We start from the raw sequence: 23,553 nt of genomic DNA on the forward strand, positions 1-23,553 counted from the left end.
ACTTTAGGCACTTTTTCCAGGATCATTGGCCTGTCGCTGTAAGCTAGTTGTCACTGTAAGCTAACGTTAGTTTGCACTGTAAACAATGTCGCTGTAATCTAGTTGTGAGTGATGGCTCAAAAGTATAAAGGTGTGGCAGTAGTTCAGTCCATATTGACAGGATCATTTGTGAATGTGTGGATAGATTTTAGCCACACTGACTGATACCATGACTATTGAATACTGGCAATAAGACAGTATTTAGAAGTGGATGGAAGAGAAAAAGAGGGATGGAATGGAAGGAAGAACAAAATATTAGAAAGAGGAAAAGGATGTAGTAGGATATAAGGAGGATTTAGAACATGGAGTCGGGGATGACTATGCTTTTGTGTCTTGGTTGGCATAATAAGGAGGGAGGGTTAATGCTAGAGCAGGTGAGGCTGCGGTTGCCAAGGTTACAGACGTCTGCAGCAACACCCATCTGCTCCTGTGACACCAGCATCTCTGCGGTGACACAGCAACAATAGGAGGATAGACCAAAAGAAACATAACCAGGGGGAGACAAAGAGGGGCAAAGAAGGAAGTGATGAGAAGACAGGTTAACGAGGGGGAGACAGGCAGAGGCAGCAGAGAGACTGCAGCAGCAGTGCCACATAAAGCAGAATAATTCATGAGGCCTAGATTCTCCTCTCACCGTGAAACCAAGACAAGACAACCAGGAAAAACAAGACAACCAGGCAGACAGTCACCCTGGCCAAAACAAACCATCAGTTTCTGATACAACAGCATCTACACACACTGAAGTGTAATCCCTCTGCACCAAACCTCAAATACTGCATGCTGGAGGAATGCACTACAGCATGAGACATTAGACTTGAGCAATAAGCCAAAAGAGGCCAGTTTGTAGAAGGACTTTGATTAAGGGGGGGAACGAGATGTAACAGTGTAAGTTCCATTAGGTTTAGTAATCAATAATGTAGCTTAAAGATGTGGTGAGCGATGATATTTGGTAGTGACTTAATGATGTGATAAAATATAAGGTACTATAACATTATGATTGTCCAATCATAAGGGGGGCACTGTCTCGCTACTTTTTGCGACCTTCTTGGCAACTTTATTCATAAAAAGCTACTAGCGACCAATTTAGCAACTTATTCAGACCATCAGGGAAAGTGGAGAAATATATGGTCGGCCTAATTCATTCACATGCTTGTGGCTTAGAGTACAGTTCAGTAAACAGTCTATGAGAGGTCCGAGGTGGGGAGATGACGGCAAAGTATGCGGTTTTGCCATCCAGACTTGGGGCGGTAGTAGCTCAGTCCATAGGTGACTGGGCTCGGAATCGGAGGGTTGCTGGTTCGAGTCCCTGTGTGGACCATGAATGAAGTGTGGACTGGTGGCTGGAGAGGTGCCAGTTCATCTCCTGGCCACTGCAGAGGTGCTGTTGAGCAAGGCACCGAACCTCCAATTGCTTGGGGTGCCGGTCACTGGCAGCTCCCTCGCTCTAACATCGTTTTCAGGCTTCCATTATGCCGACTGCGTGTGGATGGTCGGCCTAACCAATACTCAAAATGTGCGGTTACAGGAAAATGCGTCCTCATGTGGACAGGCCCTGAGTCAGACTTGCCGACTGCAGTTTTAAACAAGTGTTTCCCTATTTGGTTATAATTGTAAATAATATTTTCAAAAGATGATGGGCTGTCAAGGTTAACTTCCAAGTTTAAGCTAACAGCTAATGTAACCAGATTTGACCTCCAAGTAATTTTTAATCATAAATTAAATACATTTATTTTGTGAAGCAAAACCCAGCTCAAATATGTCAAGCTTCAACAGGACTGGAAGTCAGATATTCCTCCAGTCAACAGAAATTGACACACACACACACACACACATCAGCTTTGACCTCTGACCTCCTCCCCAGACTCATGACATCAAAAGGTCATGACGAGGTCACTTCCTGTCAAAACACATCTCTCCACTCCAACTGCAGTTGCCTGGTGACAGGAGGCAGGCTTGCGAATGACAGCTGAACTGACACAAAATTCACTTGAACTTTAGTTTCTCTTAATTGATATTTAATTCATCAATTTTTAATATTCGAGTGATACTATTTGCCCCTTATTTCCACATTTCTGTCTAATATAAACAGAGGGAGGTGAAATATTATTGTTTTATTCAGTTCAGAAATCTTTCAACTACTTTGAGGGAAAAAAGTAGCATTTGTAGCATTTATTTGTCGTATTTCGCATTCCAAGGCAATAAGCCCTTCAGTTGTTTAATGCTACACTACTTATCAGAAACTGTCCTCAGCTAACCATCACGCTGGATATTTTGACCCAGATGAGTTTCCACTGTGATGAACCTGAGTAATTGCTGCTCTGGTCCGGCTTAATTGATTTCCATGGCCAGTCAGTTCTGTCCCCAGTCACCTCAAACACATCACAGCACAACACTCGGACTGAACAGGACAGAACTAAAAAAAAAAAACCTCTTATTTACAAAAGAAATTCAGTCACATGCTTGCTTATTCGCAAAAAATACTGTATGTGTTACATTTATCACCGCATAATGGGATACCTGAGAGTGAGGGGCCTGCCAAGAACAAAGGTTTGCAGACATTTTCGGTTCAAGAGCTCTGCCAAATTGCAAAATGCAGAGTCAGTCTCAGTGTACAGTAGCTGAAACTGAGATACTGTAAACTGTGATTATATCTAATACAGCCCTTATTATCTGCTATTAATGCCTCGTAGTACCCAAATTATCCTTTACACTAATTAGCACTTCAAGCATTTTCTGTATGTAATCTGTTGGTACTTCTGAAAATGATAATTTCTAATGGTAATAATTTCTTTCGTATTCTTTATGAATTTCAAGGCAAGCTGTCTGTAAAGCCCCTTTCGCTCAGGTTGGATGTTAGCTCACTGTTATAAAACATATCCACCTGATTGGTGTATTCCTTAAATTTCTGTTAAGTTGATTGTAGTAGAATTATATATATAATCAATTATTATATGATGTTGGCCTTTCTTACTTTATACAAGTGATGGTAAATGTCTTGCTGATAATAACATGAAAAGGCTGCCAGAAATAAATGACACATTATTACCAGTAATGTATCCAGTAGTTCATAACATCGGGCAGGAAAAGCCCAAACTACGACTAATAACGCCCTGTGGCCTTTAAGTGTTTTTAAATCACATCAACATATATTGTAAATTCATCCTAGCAATGACCATGTTGCCTGGAATAACTCAAAGTGAACCAGTGGGCAGACAATTTAAATAATATAGAACGGAGATGTCATGATTCTCCAAATCCTCGATCGATTTTAAGATCACAGCTCGATTCGATTTTTGATGTAAACTTTTCTTTTCAGCACTGACTAAGGGTGTCGGGATACCAGTAACAACCTGCACACAGTCTGGTACATGAAAAAGTCACTGAAGTCAAACCAACACACAATTGATTTTCTTCGCTTTGTTTCATCCGTGCAGCTTTGGGTTGAAAATCTGGCTGTCAATCTCCTGTTTTTAAAGCTGCGATACTTTTCATAATATCAAATGTGGATATCGTATTGTTTTGAAAATGCGGTATTAAAGAATACTTAACTATTGATACTTTGACAGATGCACCTGAGAGCACCATGACAGTCTCGGCAGATGCTTTACTGTTTGTTGTTTGTTTACATAACTCATAGGCAAGACAAAATGTTGTTTACATCGGGGACTTCAGGGAAACAGGAGGATTTATCAGTTCTGTTGTTTCTCCGTCATCTGCGACAGTGGCCCTGGTGTCTGCAAAAGTCCAGCTGTAGGCTACTGGTAAGCTTGTGTTACGCTGGGTCTTTAGCTGCATGCTGCATCAAAAAAAAAAGAAACTGAAAGCTCATTTCTATGTCATGCAATTACATTATATCTTTGCTTTGTATTTTTATATCATGATGTTGAATTGTTCTTGTCACTGTGTCAGAGAAATGTTCACTGAACCTACTGTATGCTAAGATAAAAGTCACCTTGATCACTGAGGGCGCACTCACACTGTCCATCCGTACCGTGCCCCGTGCTTTAGGGTACGTGCTTTACAAAAGCCCACCTCTCCCAAACGGGCCGTGGACGGCAACCGCAGTACGGTTGCAGTCACACTGGTCAAACGAACTAGACTTTAGATTTGCTTCGGCATGGTACAGATGGACAGTGTGAGTGCGCCCTGAGAAGCAGAAGGTCTTCTGTGTTGGACTGAAAGAGCTCAGAGCCAGAAGCTTCAGTTCAAGAGTTATTGGAGACACCTGGGGTCCGTTTCACAAAGCAGGTTTAGTGAAAACTCTGAGTCTGTTAACCCTGAAATGAGGGAAACTCTGAGTTTTCCGTTTCACAAAGGGAGGTAACTCAAACCAGAGAAAGAGGGGTAACTCTAGCCTGTTTGACAGAGAGAGGTAACTTAACCTCTCGGTCAGTTACCATGGTAACATGCTCTCTGAACCTAACCCTCCCGTGGATGAAGGTGCAGAATTACTGCACAGAGAATTAAATATTCGTCGGGAGATGATTATCAGACTGCGCATAGATGTTCTTGCATTTCCAGAAAATTATCTTTTTGAGCGGTACCGTTTCACATCACAGTCCACCATTTACATACACAACCTAATCCATCCTTACATTTCCAACATTGCGAACCGAAGTAATGCTCTCATATCCCAGCAGATATTATGTGTTGCGCTGCATTTTTTTGCAAATGGGAGTTTTTTATACAACTTTTAAAACAGCCACTTACGGTAATATTTACTTTATAATGTCAAACCTGCTCAAAATGAGGTATCACCATGGAATTGTGCCGAGGTTTTACCTGTTTGAACAATGTTTTTATGTTTCATCTTAAGCTGCTGCCAAGTGCGCTTCTTCCCCGCAGGAATGCACCTAAATGAAATAAACTAATAGGCTCCCACCCAAGCAGTTCCCCCTGTGATATTATTGTGATTGCAACAGGACTACAACTCAACTTAGACATTGACCCGAGCAGCAATGTTCTCCCACGCGTCTCCCTCTCTTTTGCTGCTGCAGCGGTGTTACACTTTCAGCGAAAAACGTGCTCAAACGCACTGTATGAGTGCATTAATATTTCCAATTCCAGTGGTAGCGTAGCCCTCCCCTTCCCCATTGCTATGGTGACTCGTCAAATCAGGGCTCCATTGATGCTGTCTTTTTATACTTCTGGTGCACGCGCTTAACTCCAGGTCAAACTACTCCGAGTTGATCAAACTAACTCAAATCAGCTGTTCTGGAACCAAAAACTCAGAGTTTCCTATCTCAGAGTAGATCAACTCAGAGTTCAGGGTTAGACTCAGAGTTTGTTGAACCTGCTTTGTGAAACGGACCTCTGACTTCATGTGTGTATGTGCATTGTTGTTTTGGGGATCATGTTCAACTCTACCAGCTCTATGACTTAGTTTTCCATCTTAGTCTGGCTCCCTCCCTTCCTCTCTGTCTCTCTTTAATACTCACATGTCTGAACCCCTGTCTAAAGGAGAGATGTGTTGCTTTCCTGTCATTTCGGAATAACCATCCAAACAAAACTGACTTCAAAGTGTAGACGCCATAAAACAGCATAATAAGAATTTTCTGTGTGCTCCGGCTGCACATTAATTCCCTTCTTTCTCACATACAGCTTAAATTACATCCACTTACTGTGTGAGGCACTGCACTTTGTTTCTAACACAAATACCAGCAGTCACCTCAATGTCAGATAAAAATCCTGCCCTGACATTTTAAGAGCTGACAAGCTGATGTTTCTTCGAATGTTGAATGAATGTCATTTCCAACACTGTTTGCTAGGGGGAATGATAATGACGGTCCATCATCACACCAAAAATATCCTGAAAAGCTGACTTGAACACAGCACTAACTGCAAGAAAACCGCAATGCTCCAGGATAACAGGGACATCCTGAACATCAGAGCAGAGGAAGCCCACTGGCAGACAACTTCCTTACTGGCCAAACACGCATGCACGGATGTACGCACAAATCCAGCACCTTGGTCCCATTAAGATGCAGGATACTGTAGGACTGAACAGTAAGTGCTGGTGTAATGGTCTGGAGTTGAGTCAGCTGGGCCTGGGAAAGCATGCACATTCTCTGGCTTTGATTACAGAGGCTTTAAATCTGTCCTACACACGCACACGCACACGCACACGCACACACACACACACACACACACACACACACACACACACACACACACACACACACACACACACACACACACACAAAGACGAATACACAAACTGAAATACACGCTTGTTCCCCGAAGACCAAGGCAGAGCTGAACTTCAGGCCTCCAGACAAGGCATATATTTACTCAAAAATGGAGGGTTGTTGGCAAAGGACAGTTTCTGCTGCTAAATATAGCAACATAGAAAATGAAAACAGCCAGGCCAGATTGCACTGACATTACACAAGAAGATGTGGACAAAATGTCAAAAATATAGTAAGCTGTTAAGGACTTTCCCTTGAATCTGTCTTGCTCTCTCTGTTTATCAGTAAGGAGATAAATGTGTGTTGTAAAGTAAAAGGAACGTTGATAGACATAGGGGTGTTATATAAACACTAATCTTACCTGTTATAGTCTCTAATCATGAGCACAAATTATAGACCACTGTATGGATGAAATCTGGGAGGTTTGGCACTTTGGTCTTCAGAGTGAAATCATGTCTCTGTCTTTGATGGAGACACTGTCCAGCCAGTAGTTATTGTTTTTCTACCACACTTTTAGCTGATTGCTATAGCCCCCAAACTCAAAACCTGTAGTAAACGTTTATCGTTAGCCATTACAGCTAAGTAAACATAAAAGTTAGCTAATCGATAAAGGAGGAACGTAGCCATTTGGGTGTCTGTTTCAATGGCGTTTCTCTCCTTTCTCTCAGTCCATGGAGTGAATGCTTGAGCTATAGTGACTCTGGTTTTTGCCCGTCTCTGGTCACTCAGCTGCTGGGACAAATAACGCCCCCTTCACTGAGGCTCCGAAGCAGCTGCAGGATTAGCAAACTCCATTTCACCCAGTGCCAGCCTACAGTAGCTGCACCTAACAACAGACAACCCTGGCAACCAGCAACGGCCAACGCTATTGGCTGGTACAATGTAAACAAAACGTGACAGAAAGTCATTGTCAAACCTATCAAACAATTTAAAATATAGCTTTTGAGAAAAATTCTACATATTCAAACTTTAATACATCAATTTAATCAGTAGGAAGCCTTATTAGCAAAAACTGCTTGAGTGATGAAAAAACTGAAATTTACCCAATATTACAATTTGACATAATAACTTGATTACTGTTGGTTTGGGTTAAAGTACGCAATGTAGGTTAAGTGCATTATGTAAACAAGTCAACAAAAACATTTGGTTTCACATAAAACATGAACATTGTCACCTGGTTGACAGTCCTATGTTTGGTTGACCTGTCTATCCACTCCAACCTTTTTTTTGAACATCAATGATAAATGAAAATTTTGTTTTATTGTATGGGAACATCATTTTTAGACGGGGCTGCTTTTTCACATTTCCCACACAGTTTAACACAGGTGATCATCAGACTGGGCACATACCTGCTCTCCTCAATGTGGTGTTATACTGTTCAATTCCCCATTTGTATGGACTAAAAAACTGCATGAAAGAATCACGTTTTAAAGGAAGGCTGTTGTCAGGATCAGGGTTGTGGATAAGCAAGAAACTGGATCTCTCTACCAGCTCCATGGTTGATGACCTCACTAATGCATTTAAAAACAACCTAGCCTTCATCATGGAAAGACAATATCACAACATCATACATTATAATACTGTTTCAAATCCTCTTTACTAGAATCCAGCAACCTGACACTGAACTAGAATCAATGGGAATGATCAATTGAAAATACATTTGTGCACCTTAGCAGCCTGATATTGATCTGACATCTTTCCTCTCATCAATATAAATGTTAAATGTTGGAATTTCAGTTCCAGGTCTGATATCGGTCAGTCCACCCTTTAATTATAACAAAAGGGCAACATCTAAAAATTATACATTCAGTCCCATACATTAATCCATTCATTGTAATCTGGTAATAACGCTGAACAAAGCCACTACTTTGTGCCAGTGCCACCGCCGGTGCTGCGCTCAGCTCCAACTGTTGACTGGCTGATTTTCTGTGCTGTCTGGACTTCCTCACCTCTCCAGACTACATGACATATGATCTTAAAGAGCTTGCACTACTCTGTGTTACATTCAATTGAAATCTTATTTCCGTAAACATAAGATAATCACTCTGTTGGGGTGTGTGTGTGTGTGTGTGTGTGTGTGTGCGTGCGTATTCTCCAGTATCACATGTTGAGATAAGATCGTCAGTTGAACAACATTGTCTCATTTTGCAATTGCAAAAGTTCAAAAAGGATTAAACATCCATGCACAAATAACAGAGCGTCAACCTTGAGGACAGCTCGAGTATGCTTATCCATACAATAAAATATTAATGTTAAAATATTTGTTGAATGACTCATGACATCTAGTCGAGAGTCTTGTGTTTTTCTTCTCAAAAATAACAAAATAAGTTTTGCCAGTTGGGTGAGATAATTTGGCTTGTTCCCTGTACAGTTTTACCATGGACCATCTCCAAAAATGGTATTAAGGAATACCACTGTACTGTATTCGCATGCAGATGATTTTCCACTATGGTATACATAACTTCCATATAATCACATTAAAGGAACTTTTAAACACTTTTTGGAAATATGGACTGGAGAGTTGGGGTGCTTTCACGACCTACCTCTGCTTTCCAGAATGATAAAACAGACCGTCCTCCAGTGTTGGAGCATGGATTGTCATTGCAAGACTAGTCGATCACAAACAAGCTGATATGTCCATCCCTGGTGCAGTTATGACCTATAAAGTTTAAGATTTTGACCTGCAATCATGTTGCTTGTCAGGTGATGTTTTATTGAGCAAAACAAGAAATACACAGGGAGGTCAGGGGCAGGAAATCAACACTGGCAGTGGTTGAGTGGAATCAGTGTCTTGCTTAAGGACACTTGCAGGGTTGACACCCGTCAAAATGAGGGATTCATTTTTCCAAAGGGACTGTTTTTATTTTTTACACTATTTGTTTTTGTTTGACAGGGATGAGGGAGTTATGAAGCTTCAGTCAGGTCCAATGGTATTCCTTAACACGCAATCTAAGAGAAGAGCAACTTGAAAATAAACTCTCCCACCCACATGTAACAGGAAGCCCTGAGGGTGACTGCTCGTCATGGCTTCCTTAGACATTGGTTTGCATGTAGAGCCATAACTGAACAGAGGCTTGGAAACATGATCATTCCCTGCATGGAAGAGTGTTTGGAATTCACTGCTCATCCACACTTCATGTCCCCAATTACACACTGCACACACAGAGCAACCACGTTCCCTACATACCTACGGAAGCTTCACATATGCTTAATGTGCATGTATAATATGAACACACATTCTCACATAGTCTAAATAGCACTTGCACGATAATACACTCAATGGTAACGATGCATTTTGCAGATGGTATCTGTTGTTAACATGCAGCATGCCATCTGCATGGATGCATCATATGAGCTGCTAAGGGGCAAAAGAGGTTTTCTGCAGTGTGTCATGAGGATGGCAGAAAGAGGATTGCACTAACACATATGCTTATGAATGGATATTTACCCTTATTGTGATTATAATGTCTGTTTAATCTCAGACAATACATCCCGCTGTGTCTGACAAACCAATACACCTGATTCAAATTAACCCTTGGATAGGAACTACTAATTACAGCAACGATCATACACTGCAATCCCTTTTTGAATGTGTTTCTGTATTCTGGAGGCACAACGGCCCAGTCTTCCTGAACAGAAATACAAATTAAATATGCATATTACTGTGGATATGGTGTAGCAGCATAACCAGTGAGAGCTGTGCTGTCAGACCAGAGTTAGGCTCGGCTGTGCTGAGTCACACACTGCAGTGGACTAAATATAGCATTGTGGGTAATGTAGTGTGTGCTCCTGACCCCCACATTTAAAGCATCACAGAGAACCAGATTGTTGGAAAATAAGAAAAATGAGAGAACAATGGGTCACAACAGCAACAGCATTTTACAGACAACTACAGTGAAAGATACTGTATAACACTCATACAGCAAAGTCAGGGAAACATCAAATAAGCCCTCTCTCTCTCTCTCTCTCTCTCTCTCTCTCTCTCTCTCTCTCTCTCTCTCTCTCTCTATCTCTCTATATCTCTCTCACACACACACACACACACACACACACACACACACACACACACACACACACACACACACACACGGTCAAGAGGTGACAGCGTGTCCCTGAGAACACTTTAGTTTTGAGCAGACTGTCTGTGATGAGGTCAGGTAGCTGTGGGAAACACTGCTCTGCTGTTACTGCTAATGTCTCTCTCTAACAATGCTTCCATGTAGCTTCCAGTCACTTTCAAGAGAACTGTTGACATACCAAAAGAAATAAGGAATAACTTCGGAGTGCCCCCATCAGCAGGTTGTGAATAAACAGGCTTTTTGTAAAGCTGTCAGAGACTTCAGAAAAATACAAAATGGACCTCAAGAAGCCATATATGATGACATGGTCTCATATTTTTCCATAACCATGATTTGTTCTTTTAGTATCGATGATTCCTGGGATTCATCAATGTTTCTTATATTTGCTCTTCTCTGAGGTAAGAGAACATTTTACAAGTGGTCGAGAGCTAAGATAAGAAAAAACATCCAATACAATAAAGAATTTTTGTATAGAACATAAAAAAACACATGAATATGTAATCAAAGATAACATTAATATGTATTAGAGTTTATCATATTTACATTTTAGATTATATATGTTTTGGCTGGGTTTTTTGATTGTCCTGTAACACATGTACGTCAAATTCACTCCGTCTTTTGGTCGCATATGTCCAAAGATATAACAGTTCATGGACTACAAAAAAGTGTGCGCAGGAATGTCTAACCTCTTGTTAGACAGAGACCCCCTATACATAACACACTGGCATCTGTGTGTGCCACTGTTGCCATGGCAACACACACAGTGGCAGAGTCGAAGCAGAGAGACAAGGATGAAGGGTAGAGAAAAAAATGAATGGATAAATATGTAGTACACGCAAATAGTCACATGGAGGCCATATGGAAGAACATACGTAACAAACATGGAGGCAGGAGGGAATATGTTGTAAAATGCTAGATTAAGGCTAATGATGCTACTCTGTGAGCAGGGACTCAGAGGCAGTGTTATGCTATCACAACATTAGATTCATTAAAAAATCATAAAGCAAAAATACTTGAAACATTAGCTGGTTCCAGCTTCTCACATGTAAGAATAGGATGCCTTTTCAGTTTCATATCTTTGTAAATTGAGCAAAAAGACATTTGAAGGCATTGCCTGAGACCTTGAGAATTTTTTAAAAACATTTTAAAGACACACCAATTACAGATCAATGTTAAAATATAATAAAGATTAAATAATCTATCTGAATGAGACCACTGTGCAGCAGGGGGCTCTGGAAAACAAGTGTGTATTCGCATTAGCTATGCCCACATCAGAGCATGTGAGTGGAGTGGAGTGGATCGGTGAGAATGTATGCTACTCACTCAGGGAGCTGTTTGTTCCCTCCACTCCCCCAATCAAAGCCACTCTGTTCAATATCACTCCACCCTCAGCTTAGATTTCACCTTGCTCCACTCAAATTGTTCAAATTGTTCACACACAAAAACTGAAAAAAGCTGCCTTTTATCAGATGAATGGCGCTCGCCCTCCTTCTATGTCTGCAGTGCACATACCTCGCTGGCAAAATACCCACTGCACATTATGAACCGGATTAATCAAATTCTGATATTAATACTAAACATTTTGTGGGATTGTGACGACGTATTTTCCGATGTCTTAAGTCAATGTAAGTCAATGAGAAAAAGTATTTTGGGGCTTTTTAGTCTTTGCTCTTCCTAGGGGCCTGGCCAGTACATGGTGTGAGCGGATCCAGAGCGACATTGTAGCAGGGGATATGATGACACTCGTTTTGAAAAATATAGTCTGCACTCCATCCGAGTTTGCATTCCCTGCTTACTGCTATGCTCTGTTCACATGCTCTGGTCCACTTATGCGTTCACACATGCATACATGCAATTATATACACACAACCTCGCAATCCTGCATGACACATTTCAGCCTCCTTGGGTGAAAACTCGGGTTTTGTGGACAGTGTTGTCCGACATTGCTGAAAGACATGCACTGCTTACCTTACAATATATTATAGAGATATGAAGATTTTTGCAGTGATAACATTACAGATAAATGGGTGGATAATCCCTTTGAATTGAAAGAAAGAGCTGAGATTAGATGTGCAGTTCTGATCATTACAGTCAGGGTTTACAGAATAATGTAGTCAGTAGAGGGTCCTCAGAAAGATAGCAGTACAAGGGTGTGTGCGTGTGTGTACAGCTGAGCCAGCAGCAGCCACACCGGTTATCACGCCTGGCCGATGACTGTTAATGCTGCGGATTAACACCTAACTCTCACTAACTCTGATAACACAAGCACACACACACACACAAACAAACACACACACACACAAACAAACCCTTCAACAGGCTACGAAATTTTCAGTAATCAGTAATAAACCCCAAGAAAACTACCTGAAAAGCTGAATCTAAATGTCAAAAGAATTTGATGCACACACACGTAACACACACACACACACACACTTAGATGCCTACCACTCCTCACTCCAGCCTCTTGTCTCATTAAACAGGACTTGGCCTTGGAGCAGCAAGACTCACTGAGCTCAGCTTCCCATGCTTACCAAGCGAGTGCACTGCATATGTGTGTGTGCGTGTGTGCAACAGAGCGTGTCCTGTGTTGTTGACCTCTGGGACAATACTGCACTGTGACATCAGGAAATGTCCTTAGAGAGTTGCCAGAGAGAGGGGCATGAAGGGAAGGAGAGCAAATGAGGAATAGGACTGATGGGAGGGAGGATTTTATGGGAGAAACGTGTTGGGAAGTAAGATGGAGCAGAAGGGAACAAGAGGAGGGAAGACAAGAGGAGCGTTTGAGGTGAGCGATGAGGGTAGAGGAAGCACAGAAGAGTTAGATGAGTGCAAAGAAAAGCTGCATGGAAGAAGTTGGGTTGTAGGGTGGGAAATAGATGCACACTGAGGTTGAGACTTAATGAAAGAGGATAATGTTGTTTTTTGTACCCCTCCACAACAGCAGGCCTCTCAGTCATAGCCTGCTTATAGAGGGTGGAAAGAAAGACAGAAAGAAAGACAGAAAGAAAGAAAGAAAGCAAGCAAGAAAGAAAGAAAGAAAGAAAGAAAGAGAGAATGAAAGAAAAAAAGAAAAAAAGAAAGAAAGATGTGCTTCCCATATTTTGATAATCTGTTGGTCATTATTTTGTCTTTTATCAAGCAGAAATGTTTCTCAAATGTCAGGATTTGATACTCTACTTGACCTGTAGGAAATCACATATCAGCTCATATTTAGGTTGCAAGCAGGTTTGTCTGGTCTATCTCCCATTCAGACAGATTTCCATTTCCATTTGAAAAAACTTACACAGCATTTCAGAAAAAGAATATCATAGCAACAGTCAAACATTGTGGTGTTAATGCTTTGCTGCTTCAGGACCTGGACGACTTGCCGTAATTGATAGAACCATGAATTCTGCTCGCTACCAAAAATCCTGAAGGACAATTTCCGGACATCAGTTTGTGACCTTAGGCTCAAATGCAGCAGGTATAATGATCCGAAGCACACCAGCTGAATAGCTCAAAAACCCCAAAATGAAAAATTTCTCCACAGCGATGTGAAAGACTCATTGATAGTTATCACAAATTCGGGATTATCTTTGTGAGCTATTCATTTTGTTTTTGATGATCTGAAGCATGTAAGTGTGACAAAAAAGCAAGAACAGAAGAAATATGTAAGGGGGCAAATACTTTTTCATAGCACCTTAGGTCTATCTAATTGCATCCAAAGTCATTTGGGTCGGCACTGTTGACCCTTAGAAATTGAAGAGCAACTGAAAGGTTCCAGACTAATACAGATTGCAAGGTAGCCTGGTAGTGCCCAACAATGCCACTCACTGTCATTTTGTTTTTATCAAGTAACATGGTTAAGATAACTTAGCTTAAATGTTGGCTTGTTAGCTGATTCTCTGACTGCCTCACTGGACATCAGAAAGAGACAACTTGGAGAAAGGCAGACAATTAAATTATAGATTATACTGTACTTTATAGGTACAATTATTCAGTGGGGTTAAAGGTCGGTAGCTGCCTAATCCTCATGCTAACCCAATTTGTACATTCTCCAGTTCCACAACTGGTTGCATGATCAACTGTATCAGATCAAATACATCTCCAATTGACCATGAATGGCATGCTAGCTGTGAAATGCAATTAAGCCATCTTGCTCAGATTTCTCCTCTCCTCTTGTAAACAACATGGCTATTTTTTTCTCTGCCACCACTTCCCTTTCTTTCTCACACACTCACTCTCTCTCCGCTTGTTGCCTGGCAACCATGCTCGCAAATGTGATCCCAGTTGTCTGTGATTGGCTGGGAGGACAGCAGATCCATGACAGAGTCAGATTGTGAAAAGGGGGAGACACGCATGCCTCAAACACAGGAGGTACAAACTTGCAAACATCACGCAACTGAAACAAGTATAAACCTTACTCATGCTATTCTAGGGCAATACCCACACTCCATTGTTCCACTTGCATGTCATTTCAACAGGCTGAACCATGCATGTGTGCATGCATATTGTCACAATTGACTGTGTAGTGCCCACATGTTTACACAAACACATGGCTTCGAGCTAATATGCGTGCTTTTCTAAATTGCATGTGGAGGGCCAAGTGTGTAGGGAGTGTCTCTATGTGTGAGCTGTGGTATTACTAGCAGGTGGTCCTTGCAGGGGGGAGCTATGCTACAAGCTGAATAAGGGAAACCACTCTTGCTGAGTTGTATGTGTGTGGGTGTGTGTGTGTGTGTGTGTGTGTGTGTGTGTGTGTGTGTGTGTGTGTGTGTGTGTGTGTGTGTGTGCGCGTGTGCATGTTTGTGTGTCTGTGTGTAGCTGTATTAACTTAAGTGGCTTCACATCTAAGTGTTACTTCTCTTCCTCCCACCCAGGGAGTCATCAGTGCAGCCAGCATGGAATGCCCTGCCAGGCAGCCAGCTAGTTAATGAGGGAGTGTTGAATACTTTTTTATTATAGGCTACTGAATGAACACACACATACACACACACACACACACACACACACACACACACACACAGACACACACACACACACACACAGCAGATAAGCTTAAAGACGGACAAGAAGCAACTTTTGTTTATTTTATTGTGTTTACTTATTATATTGTCTCACTCAAAATATGTCATAGCAGCTTCTTTGTCATTATGGCCTACACACATACTGAGTCAGCTGCAACACTTGATTCACATGTTATGAATGAGTGGTTGAAGTAGCCTACATGGTTAAAATAGAAAAAAAGTAATGGATATATTCAAGTTTGAAACAGTAAGCTCAAAGTAATGGATACATGGTTGAAACAGTTAGCTAAAAGTAGCTAGTGGACACATGGTTAAAAGAGTTAGCTAAAAGTAGGCTAATGGATAAATGGTTGAAATAACTAGCTGACAGGGCTGATAAATGGTTGAAATTGTTAGCTAAGCATAGCTGATTAATGACTCGAAATAGTTAACTAACATGGTTGATACATGTTTGAAATAATTGGCTAAACATAGCTGGTACATGGTTGAAATACTAAACAAAAATAAATGGATAAATAATTACAACTGTGAGCTAAAAGTAATAAATGCATGGTTATGATACCTAAAAGAACCTGTAAAGCTGATGGATACATAGTTGAAATAGTCAGCTAAAAGTAATGGATACATGGTTTTAAGAGATAGCTAAAAAAAATATAGCCTATGGCTACATGGTGGAATGGTTAGCTAAAAGCAATGGATAGATGGTTGAAATAGTTGGCAAAAAGTAGCTAATGGATGGTTGAAATAGTTTACTAGAGTAACTGATTGATGATAACTTATTCTTGAAACACCTAGTCTCTGCCACATTAGTATCAGAATGCAAACTCACCTAAAATGATTCCCCTTTATAGTTAGTAGTAACAACGTTATTGAGTCTGACAGGGCCGGGGGATGCAGCTGAATTAAAGGTGGGGAGCCACTGATTAAGCTAATGCTTGTATCCACAAGTATGGCACAAGCCTGCCATTGAAGACTTCCACACAATTCCCCACAAGAGTCTTCTGTCTGTTTTCTGTCTTTATTGCCTGCTACACTCAATGCTCTCTCAAGCACGGAACTCTCTGTCTTTTCATAAAGTCATCACTCCATTCCTTGGAGGTCTGGAACAATCCTCAACTGTTGCTCTGCATCATTTCCCTACCATTAAAACACATTAACCATCATTCTCCACACAGCGCTACTGTGCCTCAAATCCGAGGTTCTCCATTTACAGGAAATCAATGCACTCTTTTTCTTTTTGTCAAGTTTAAAATGTGCTGTGTGTTGCAGTTTGAACCGACTGTTAATGCATGAGACACATGCATGCAGCATCACTGGCAGCCTCTATGTCACACTAGTAGTGGTAATGTTTCTCAAAATAAAGACCACATTTCCCATAAACTTCATTGCTTCCTTTTTCACATGTATCCTTCAGCTCAGTTGTATCTGTGCATGTTTACCTGCCCGATAAGTCAGTAAACATCATCGATATGTGTGAATGTATCTATTTTTTTCACAAATTTATCTTTGCTTATAATACGTTGCATTCATGTTAATGTATAATTGGTTTTAGATAAACGTTGGAAAGATTATTAAAGAATTTGACGGACAACCTGCAGAAGATCTCTGCTACATCACAAGAAGTTATTCTTTACTTATATAAAACTAGAAAACCAATAATCTCTTTACAAATTGTACTCATACATATAAATGTATTACAAATAAAAGTTCTGTATAAAAAGTATTTTTTGAGTAAATACGTATTAGCAAATACAAAAAATAGGTATTAGCAGTCAAATGTACTCAAGTGAAAACAAAAGTTCTGAGCACCTTGGTAATATATTGTAGTGGGTTATATTAATGTCATAGAGTGTGGTCTTTACCTTTTAAAGTGTCCTGAGATAACTTTTGTTATGATTTGGCACTGTAAAATAAATTGAATTGAATTGAATTGAATTGTACGGTATTTTATAGTCCGGGAAGGGGGAAGAAAAGGAGATCTGGCTGTTTTCCTTATTTTCAAATTTAAGGTTAATAAAGAACACAAGTATTAATTACCTTATCAAATAAAGAATTTTCTCCTTTCCAAAAGAGTTTGTGACCACTGTATGTTTTGATCTTTAGGAGCACCTTAAGCTGGATTTACCCAACTCATTCGCATCTAAACTCACATCAAGTTGTTTGTCAAGACCCGCTGGTGTCACTAGTCAAGGCACTGGATCACCCTGTGCATCAAACTGAGATGCTCAACTACATTTGCTGTTTTAATCACACATGGTTAACGTTGTGAATTCACAAGAAGACAACCTGAGAATGCAAATTGTTGTCACCATTAAAAATTATCATCAGATTTACTCGCCTCAGGGTGGCCATGACCTTATCTGCAAAAACATCCAATCTCATTTCATCCTTCAAAAAACAGTAGAATAAAACAATACCCTAATCAATAACAGAAACAGTTCCAACATAGCCTACACACATTTCAAGAGAAACTTGTAAGAAGTAAAGTAATGGTGAATATTAACTGTGTTGTGTTGTTGCTTTTGTTGTTTGACTACCCTGGACATGACCAAGGTCCCTTAACGTAATATTTCATCAGTTTAAAATGTAACTAAACCTGTGTTAGAGAATATACTCTCGCACAGTACCTTGTCTTTTTGTTGCCAATTGTCATTTTATTACTTTGGGGGGACTGCCCTTGTCTGTATGCATGGGAGCATGAATGTGTGTATTAATAAGATTTATGATATTCATTATGAAACTGTGCATTCAGATGTGAGCCAAGCAGCCTGGCAATAAAAGAAACCCCAGAAATTCATCATCCTCTCTCTCTCTCTCTCTCTCTCTCTCTCTCTCTCTCTCTCTCTCTCTCTCTCTCTCTCTCTCTCTCTCTCTCTCTCTCTCTCTCTCTCTCTCTCTCTCTCTCACACACACACACACACACACACACAGTGATGCTTTACGGCTGATACTTGTGCCAAGCGTGCATAGTGAGAATCCTGGGATTAACCCAGGTTTTACTGCTGCTACTGCAGAGAGACTGTGTGGAGGGAGTAATCAACATCCTCATCACATCATCATCATCATGGACAACAACATTATTGTCATCATGGGAATGAAGCGAGACAAGTTGATGAGTAAAACAGGAAAAACAGAAAAGGGGAAAAACAGAAAGTGTTTTTCTTCAGCATTAAACCGCATAAGATATTCAGGATTGTATGTATACAGACATAAAGCACTGTCCTAGACTGTGTGTCAAATAATGATCACTTATAGAGGTTAAAAACGTTTTCTACATCCTCTGCCTACGAAGGGCCTGATCAGTTTTAAAGCACATAGTATGCGGTAGTCTTTGTTTCCTGTACTTCCTGTTGCGTCACAGATGGGTCCCATTGGCATATTGATGAAACAAAGTTCTGGGATTGGTTAGCAAAAACCTCAAATGAAAGATCTCACTCTGATTGCTGTGTTCTCAAATGGTCAAACAAACTCAAACCAAAGCTAAAATATTAACATTTTCATAATGAATGAGCCTGTTTCAGATTAACATAAATAAGATCATGTGTACAGAGAGACAGAACAGAGTCTGTGGTCTAACTTAATCATCGCTCATCAAAATGGCCAGTAAGGCCAATAAATCGCGGCTGCTTAAAACTAAACTAATGTAGAATTTTCCACCATAAAGGAAAGATACAAGAAACACTTGTATGTAAAGTAAAATGAAGCATTAGAACAAACAAATAATGCTGTATGCCTTTGCCTGACTGTGTGTGTGTGTGTGTGTGTGTGTGTGTGTGTGTGTGTGTGTGTGTGTGTGTGTGTGTGTGTGTGTGTGTGTGTGTGTGTGTGTGTGTGTGTGTGTGTGTGTGTGTGTGTGTGTGTGTGTGTGTGTGTGTGTGTGTGTTTGTGTCCTCACTGATATTGAAGCAAGGATAAGGAGGACCTGTTAAACTCTGTCAGTTGTACAGGTTATTTAACATGGGACACACACACTCCCACACACACACACACAAAGCCAGTTGACCCTAGGGAAAGTGAATGTTTGGGCTATTAGATGGGAGTGGAGAACACATCTGAAAGTGCACTCAAATTCACCCCTCGCCAGGGAATTCACAAACACTTGCACATTTCCTCTTGCTGGATTTCACCCACTTGGTAAATCTCTCACTCTCTCTTGATAATGCAGTCCTTAACTTTATCAGCTTGAGGGGAAAACTGACTATATCAGGTGCCTAAACTTATTATTATTATTAAATTATAGTACCTGCAGAAAACAAGGCATGGCCATGATTCAGCAGGACCAAACCAATTTCCAGATGGCCACCTGACACAATACAGTACAGTCAATTATCTGGCCTCATTTTTCTTTCATGTGAAAGTTCCTAGTATTACTATTTAATAACTTGTGTTTAAAGTAGCCCATATCCTCATCAGACCCATGGAAAGATGGTAAAAGGAAAAGAGACACACACAGAGCAGAAATTACAGCAACGTCCATCCAAGAACCCTAACCTTCAAGTTCCCACCTCTAGAAGTCAATGGGTCTTTGGTTAGATGCCTTAAATAAGGTTTGTGGTTAACACAATCTCAAGAAAAGTTAATGTTTTTTTGTATAACATAAAGTACACCAGTTAATAACAAGTGGCTGAATGAGACTACAAATGGAAAATTTCCCATTGTTTTTTGTCGAGGAAACCAGGGTGATGCTAAGTCAAGGTTGACCAACAAAAACATTTCATCCCTGCAACAATCTATTGGGCAAACACAACAAGGATGCTGGCTCAGAATCTGGAGCATATTTTTGCATCAGGTCTATATGCTCCACACGCTGCAAGCAACTTTTGCAAGAAAACCCAATGTTACAGACGATAAAGAATAGCCTAAATTATACAGTATAACATGCATGTTGTGATAGGAGGAATGTTGGTAGTATGTACAAAGACCACAAAAGTTATTGCATCTCTAGAGTCAAACCAAAACACCTGAAGGCTTTCTTTAAAAATGTCCCAAATATTGCACGTACGTATTTGAGTGGAAAGCAGTCTGTCAATTATCTAGAGAGATTAGACTTGACATATTCAACCTGATTAAATATGTATGTTATTAGTGGCTATGCAGTGCCCCACCATAACTCCTTAAATTAGTTCTTGTATAATGAGCCTTTTTTTGTTTTTAATTTCCACCCAGCTGATGAAAACATCAGTTCACAAAAAAATTAGGTTGACACGCCAAATGGAAATACAGCCAACACAGGCTCATAAATGGAAATGTCGGTACAAGAGCAGAGCACGGGATCATCAGTACCCTTTGGGCTTGTTTTACACACACATACACACATACGTTGCAATAAGTGGCACATTGATATAGCGAATGGCAGGAAGACAGAGAGCATCATTATTGGTGTCGTCTTGTGCCTCCATCCATTTAACAAATCTATCAGAGAACATCACACACTGAGAAAGACCAGCGATTGTGCAACAATCCAACAAATGGACTCCAGCAGGAATGACTCATCAGTACAGAAAGTACAAAGAGCCTCTGATGCACAGTCCGCATCTTTGTGCCAACATCATTTAGAGTATATTTGTGCTTCTCTGTGTGGCAGTGGCAGCGGCATGTCTAATGAGCTGACGGGGCTTGCTGATTTCCTGTCTGGCCTGTAAAAGCAGCACGAGCCTCTTCCTGTATCCTCCTCTGTAGGATCCCACCTGGGGCCGCGCACACACATCAGCATCACTGGCAGCTGCAACTAATAAGTCACAACAGGAGGAGAAATTCCCTGAGTTACAGCTACGGTCGTCTTCCTCATTTCCCTCTCTCCCCTCAGTGGTACTATAGCATTCAGATGGCCTTCAGTGGGTGGTTTCGAGTGTTTGTGTGACCCTCTCAGCTCTCAGCCTACACGCTATTAAAACTAGTGCCCAGCTTTGAGCCTACGCAGGGAATATCAAGTGTGTCAAGCCAAAAACACAAAATACAATCAACTGACCATGATCCTAACAAGTTTAGTGAGTTTTTTTGGCTGACTGTAGCCCAGGGAAACACATGAGGTCTGCATTCAAATGATCAAACAATCCAGGATGTTCACACAGCAGGGGGGTTGACAACATGTTTCCACGTTGGCATGATAGCTTAACAATAGACATTTTAAGTATTTGGAAATTGGATAACTTGCTAAAAAGCTGTCGAAATGTTGTTTAGAATTATATTTGTATGGACATCCTGAACACTTTTTTAACCACATGCTTTGCTCTGGCTAGCTACCAGGACACATTGCATTTCAGCAGTAAGTAGCAATTATAATGCTAACCGAGACTTTCCACAAAGTTAGCTAGGTAGTGAGAAATTAACTAGGAATGTCCCAAAACGTCAATGACAGGTTAAAAGCACAGTGGACTGACAATATAACTGTTAGAATTCATAATTTCAATGTTTAACTCAATAGCAGTTTTTCCATTCAAGTTTTAAGCAATTTTTTTGAAAAGTAAAAAAACAAAACAAATGTTGATTAGATATGTTTCCATCAACCAGTTTGGAGCGAATAAACTAGGGTACAGCGTAGTTTGATCAGAAGTTGGTGCTATGGGCTACACATGAGTAGAAGTAGTAGACGTTGCTAACTAGAAAGAAAGCAAGTCTCACCTTGGCCATCAAACTTTTAGCTTGCGCAGTCACTAAATTCTCACCATGCGAGAATAATCTTGTCAGTCTCAAAGTAATGTGTTTTTTTTCCGAACAAAGGTGACAAGGTCAATAAGTGTGAGGAGCTACTGGCAGTTGAGGGAGGAGCAGATTAATGATGACACAAGAGGCGTTCAAAACAACAATGGCGGCTCCTAAAAAGGTTAGCTTAGATGCTGTAAAAGCATCAGTTTTATCACGACTTGAGAGTATATCGTCATTGAGAAAAGGGAACGGCAATGGAGATTTTTTTTCTTGATGAAAAATATGTTTTCTCTTTTCTCCTGATGGACTTTGGCAAGAGTTTGATAGACAGATGGTTCGTCCAATGACCTGCCAGTATTTCCCAATCAGTTTCCAATGACGGCTTCTCAGACGGTTCTGTGTAACAAACCATCCGACAAATCAGGTTAATGTAATGCATCTACGAGAGAAAAAGAGAGGAATATGCAGAGGGAATTTGATTCAATTGGTCAAGTTTTAGTTGTTCAATCATGTCAGCTAGTATTGGTCATGTTTCATGCTGTCAGGAGACAGCGAGACTTCATGGGAATATTGCGGGTATGGGAATAGTAGGAGAGTGTAAACAGCTTATGTAATGTAGGTTAAGTAAGTTAAATCTTTCTTACATCAGAACTCATTTGGCAAAGGTATGTCCATATCCCATTTTGCACATCAACTCTTTCGACAAAGGCACAAAAACACCTAAAAAACGTTAAAACTTTTTGCCACAGATGCATTAGCCTCACAAGATCAGGATGGTCTCGCGAGGCTAATGCATTTGTGCCAAAGCACCATTGAATTTTACTCATAGATCAGTCTGGTAACTTGCGGCAGAAAAAATTTGGAGAAGGTTGCCCTAGCAACCTCTTGGATCCTTCTGTTGGAATATGGACCTGGCACCTGAAACCTTTTATCCTTAAATTCAAGTTACACAAACAGCAAATATCTTTTACCGATATCTTTACTTTGCCTCAACGCTCTGTTAGTACGTCATACGCTTCGTTGATCTGATTGGTTGATTTGGCCTGTCTATCACCAACATAGGTGGTGATAGACAGATGATTTATCCAATCAGCAACCAGTATTTCCGCCTCTTCCCAAAATATCTCCAACCGAGAATTCACAGATGGATATGCAGAGAAAATGCAAATCATACAAATTCATATGTTTTATGGAATTTTGCAGTTTCCATTTTTCTGCATATGTGCATAAAAATATGTGAAAGAAAACATGGCTATTGTCAAATTTAACGACATGACAGGCTGGCATAAACTATCAACACTGTGACATCTAACAAAATATATCCTGCTACACAAATAGCTTTTATTGACCTCTCTGAGATACATCCATCATTTCTTTTCCTCTGTAAACAATGCAGTGCAGCTGCTATTAACTTTGGGACAAAGTGTACCTTTAGGCTGTTGGAAAGACTTTCATCAGTAGAAGGAGAATTTAGCAGGCATGTTGATAATATCGCAACGACATAATGAGATTCCTAATAGTGCTGCCATGTGGAGCGCGCTTCAGAAGAGCAAAACACAACACAGCATTGGCACATACAGGGACACATACCAGTGC

At 40.5% G+C, this 23,553-nt stretch overlaps 1 protein-coding gene across 3 annotated transcripts in view; it reads right to left on the reverse strand.

Moving 5' to 3' along the window:
* mtss1lb (MTSS I-BAR domain containing 2b) overlaps positions 1-23,553 on the reverse strand; it is a 92,606-nt gene that overhangs the window by 38,986 nt on the left and 30,067 nt on the right. The window lies entirely within an intron of this gene.

The sequence above is a fragment of the Echiichthys vipera genome (genome assembly GCF_963691815.1).
Source record: "Echiichthys vipera genome assembly, chromosome: 1".
Lineage (NCBI taxonomy): Eukaryota > Metazoa > Chordata > Actinopteri > Perciformes > Trachinidae > Echiichthys > Echiichthys vipera.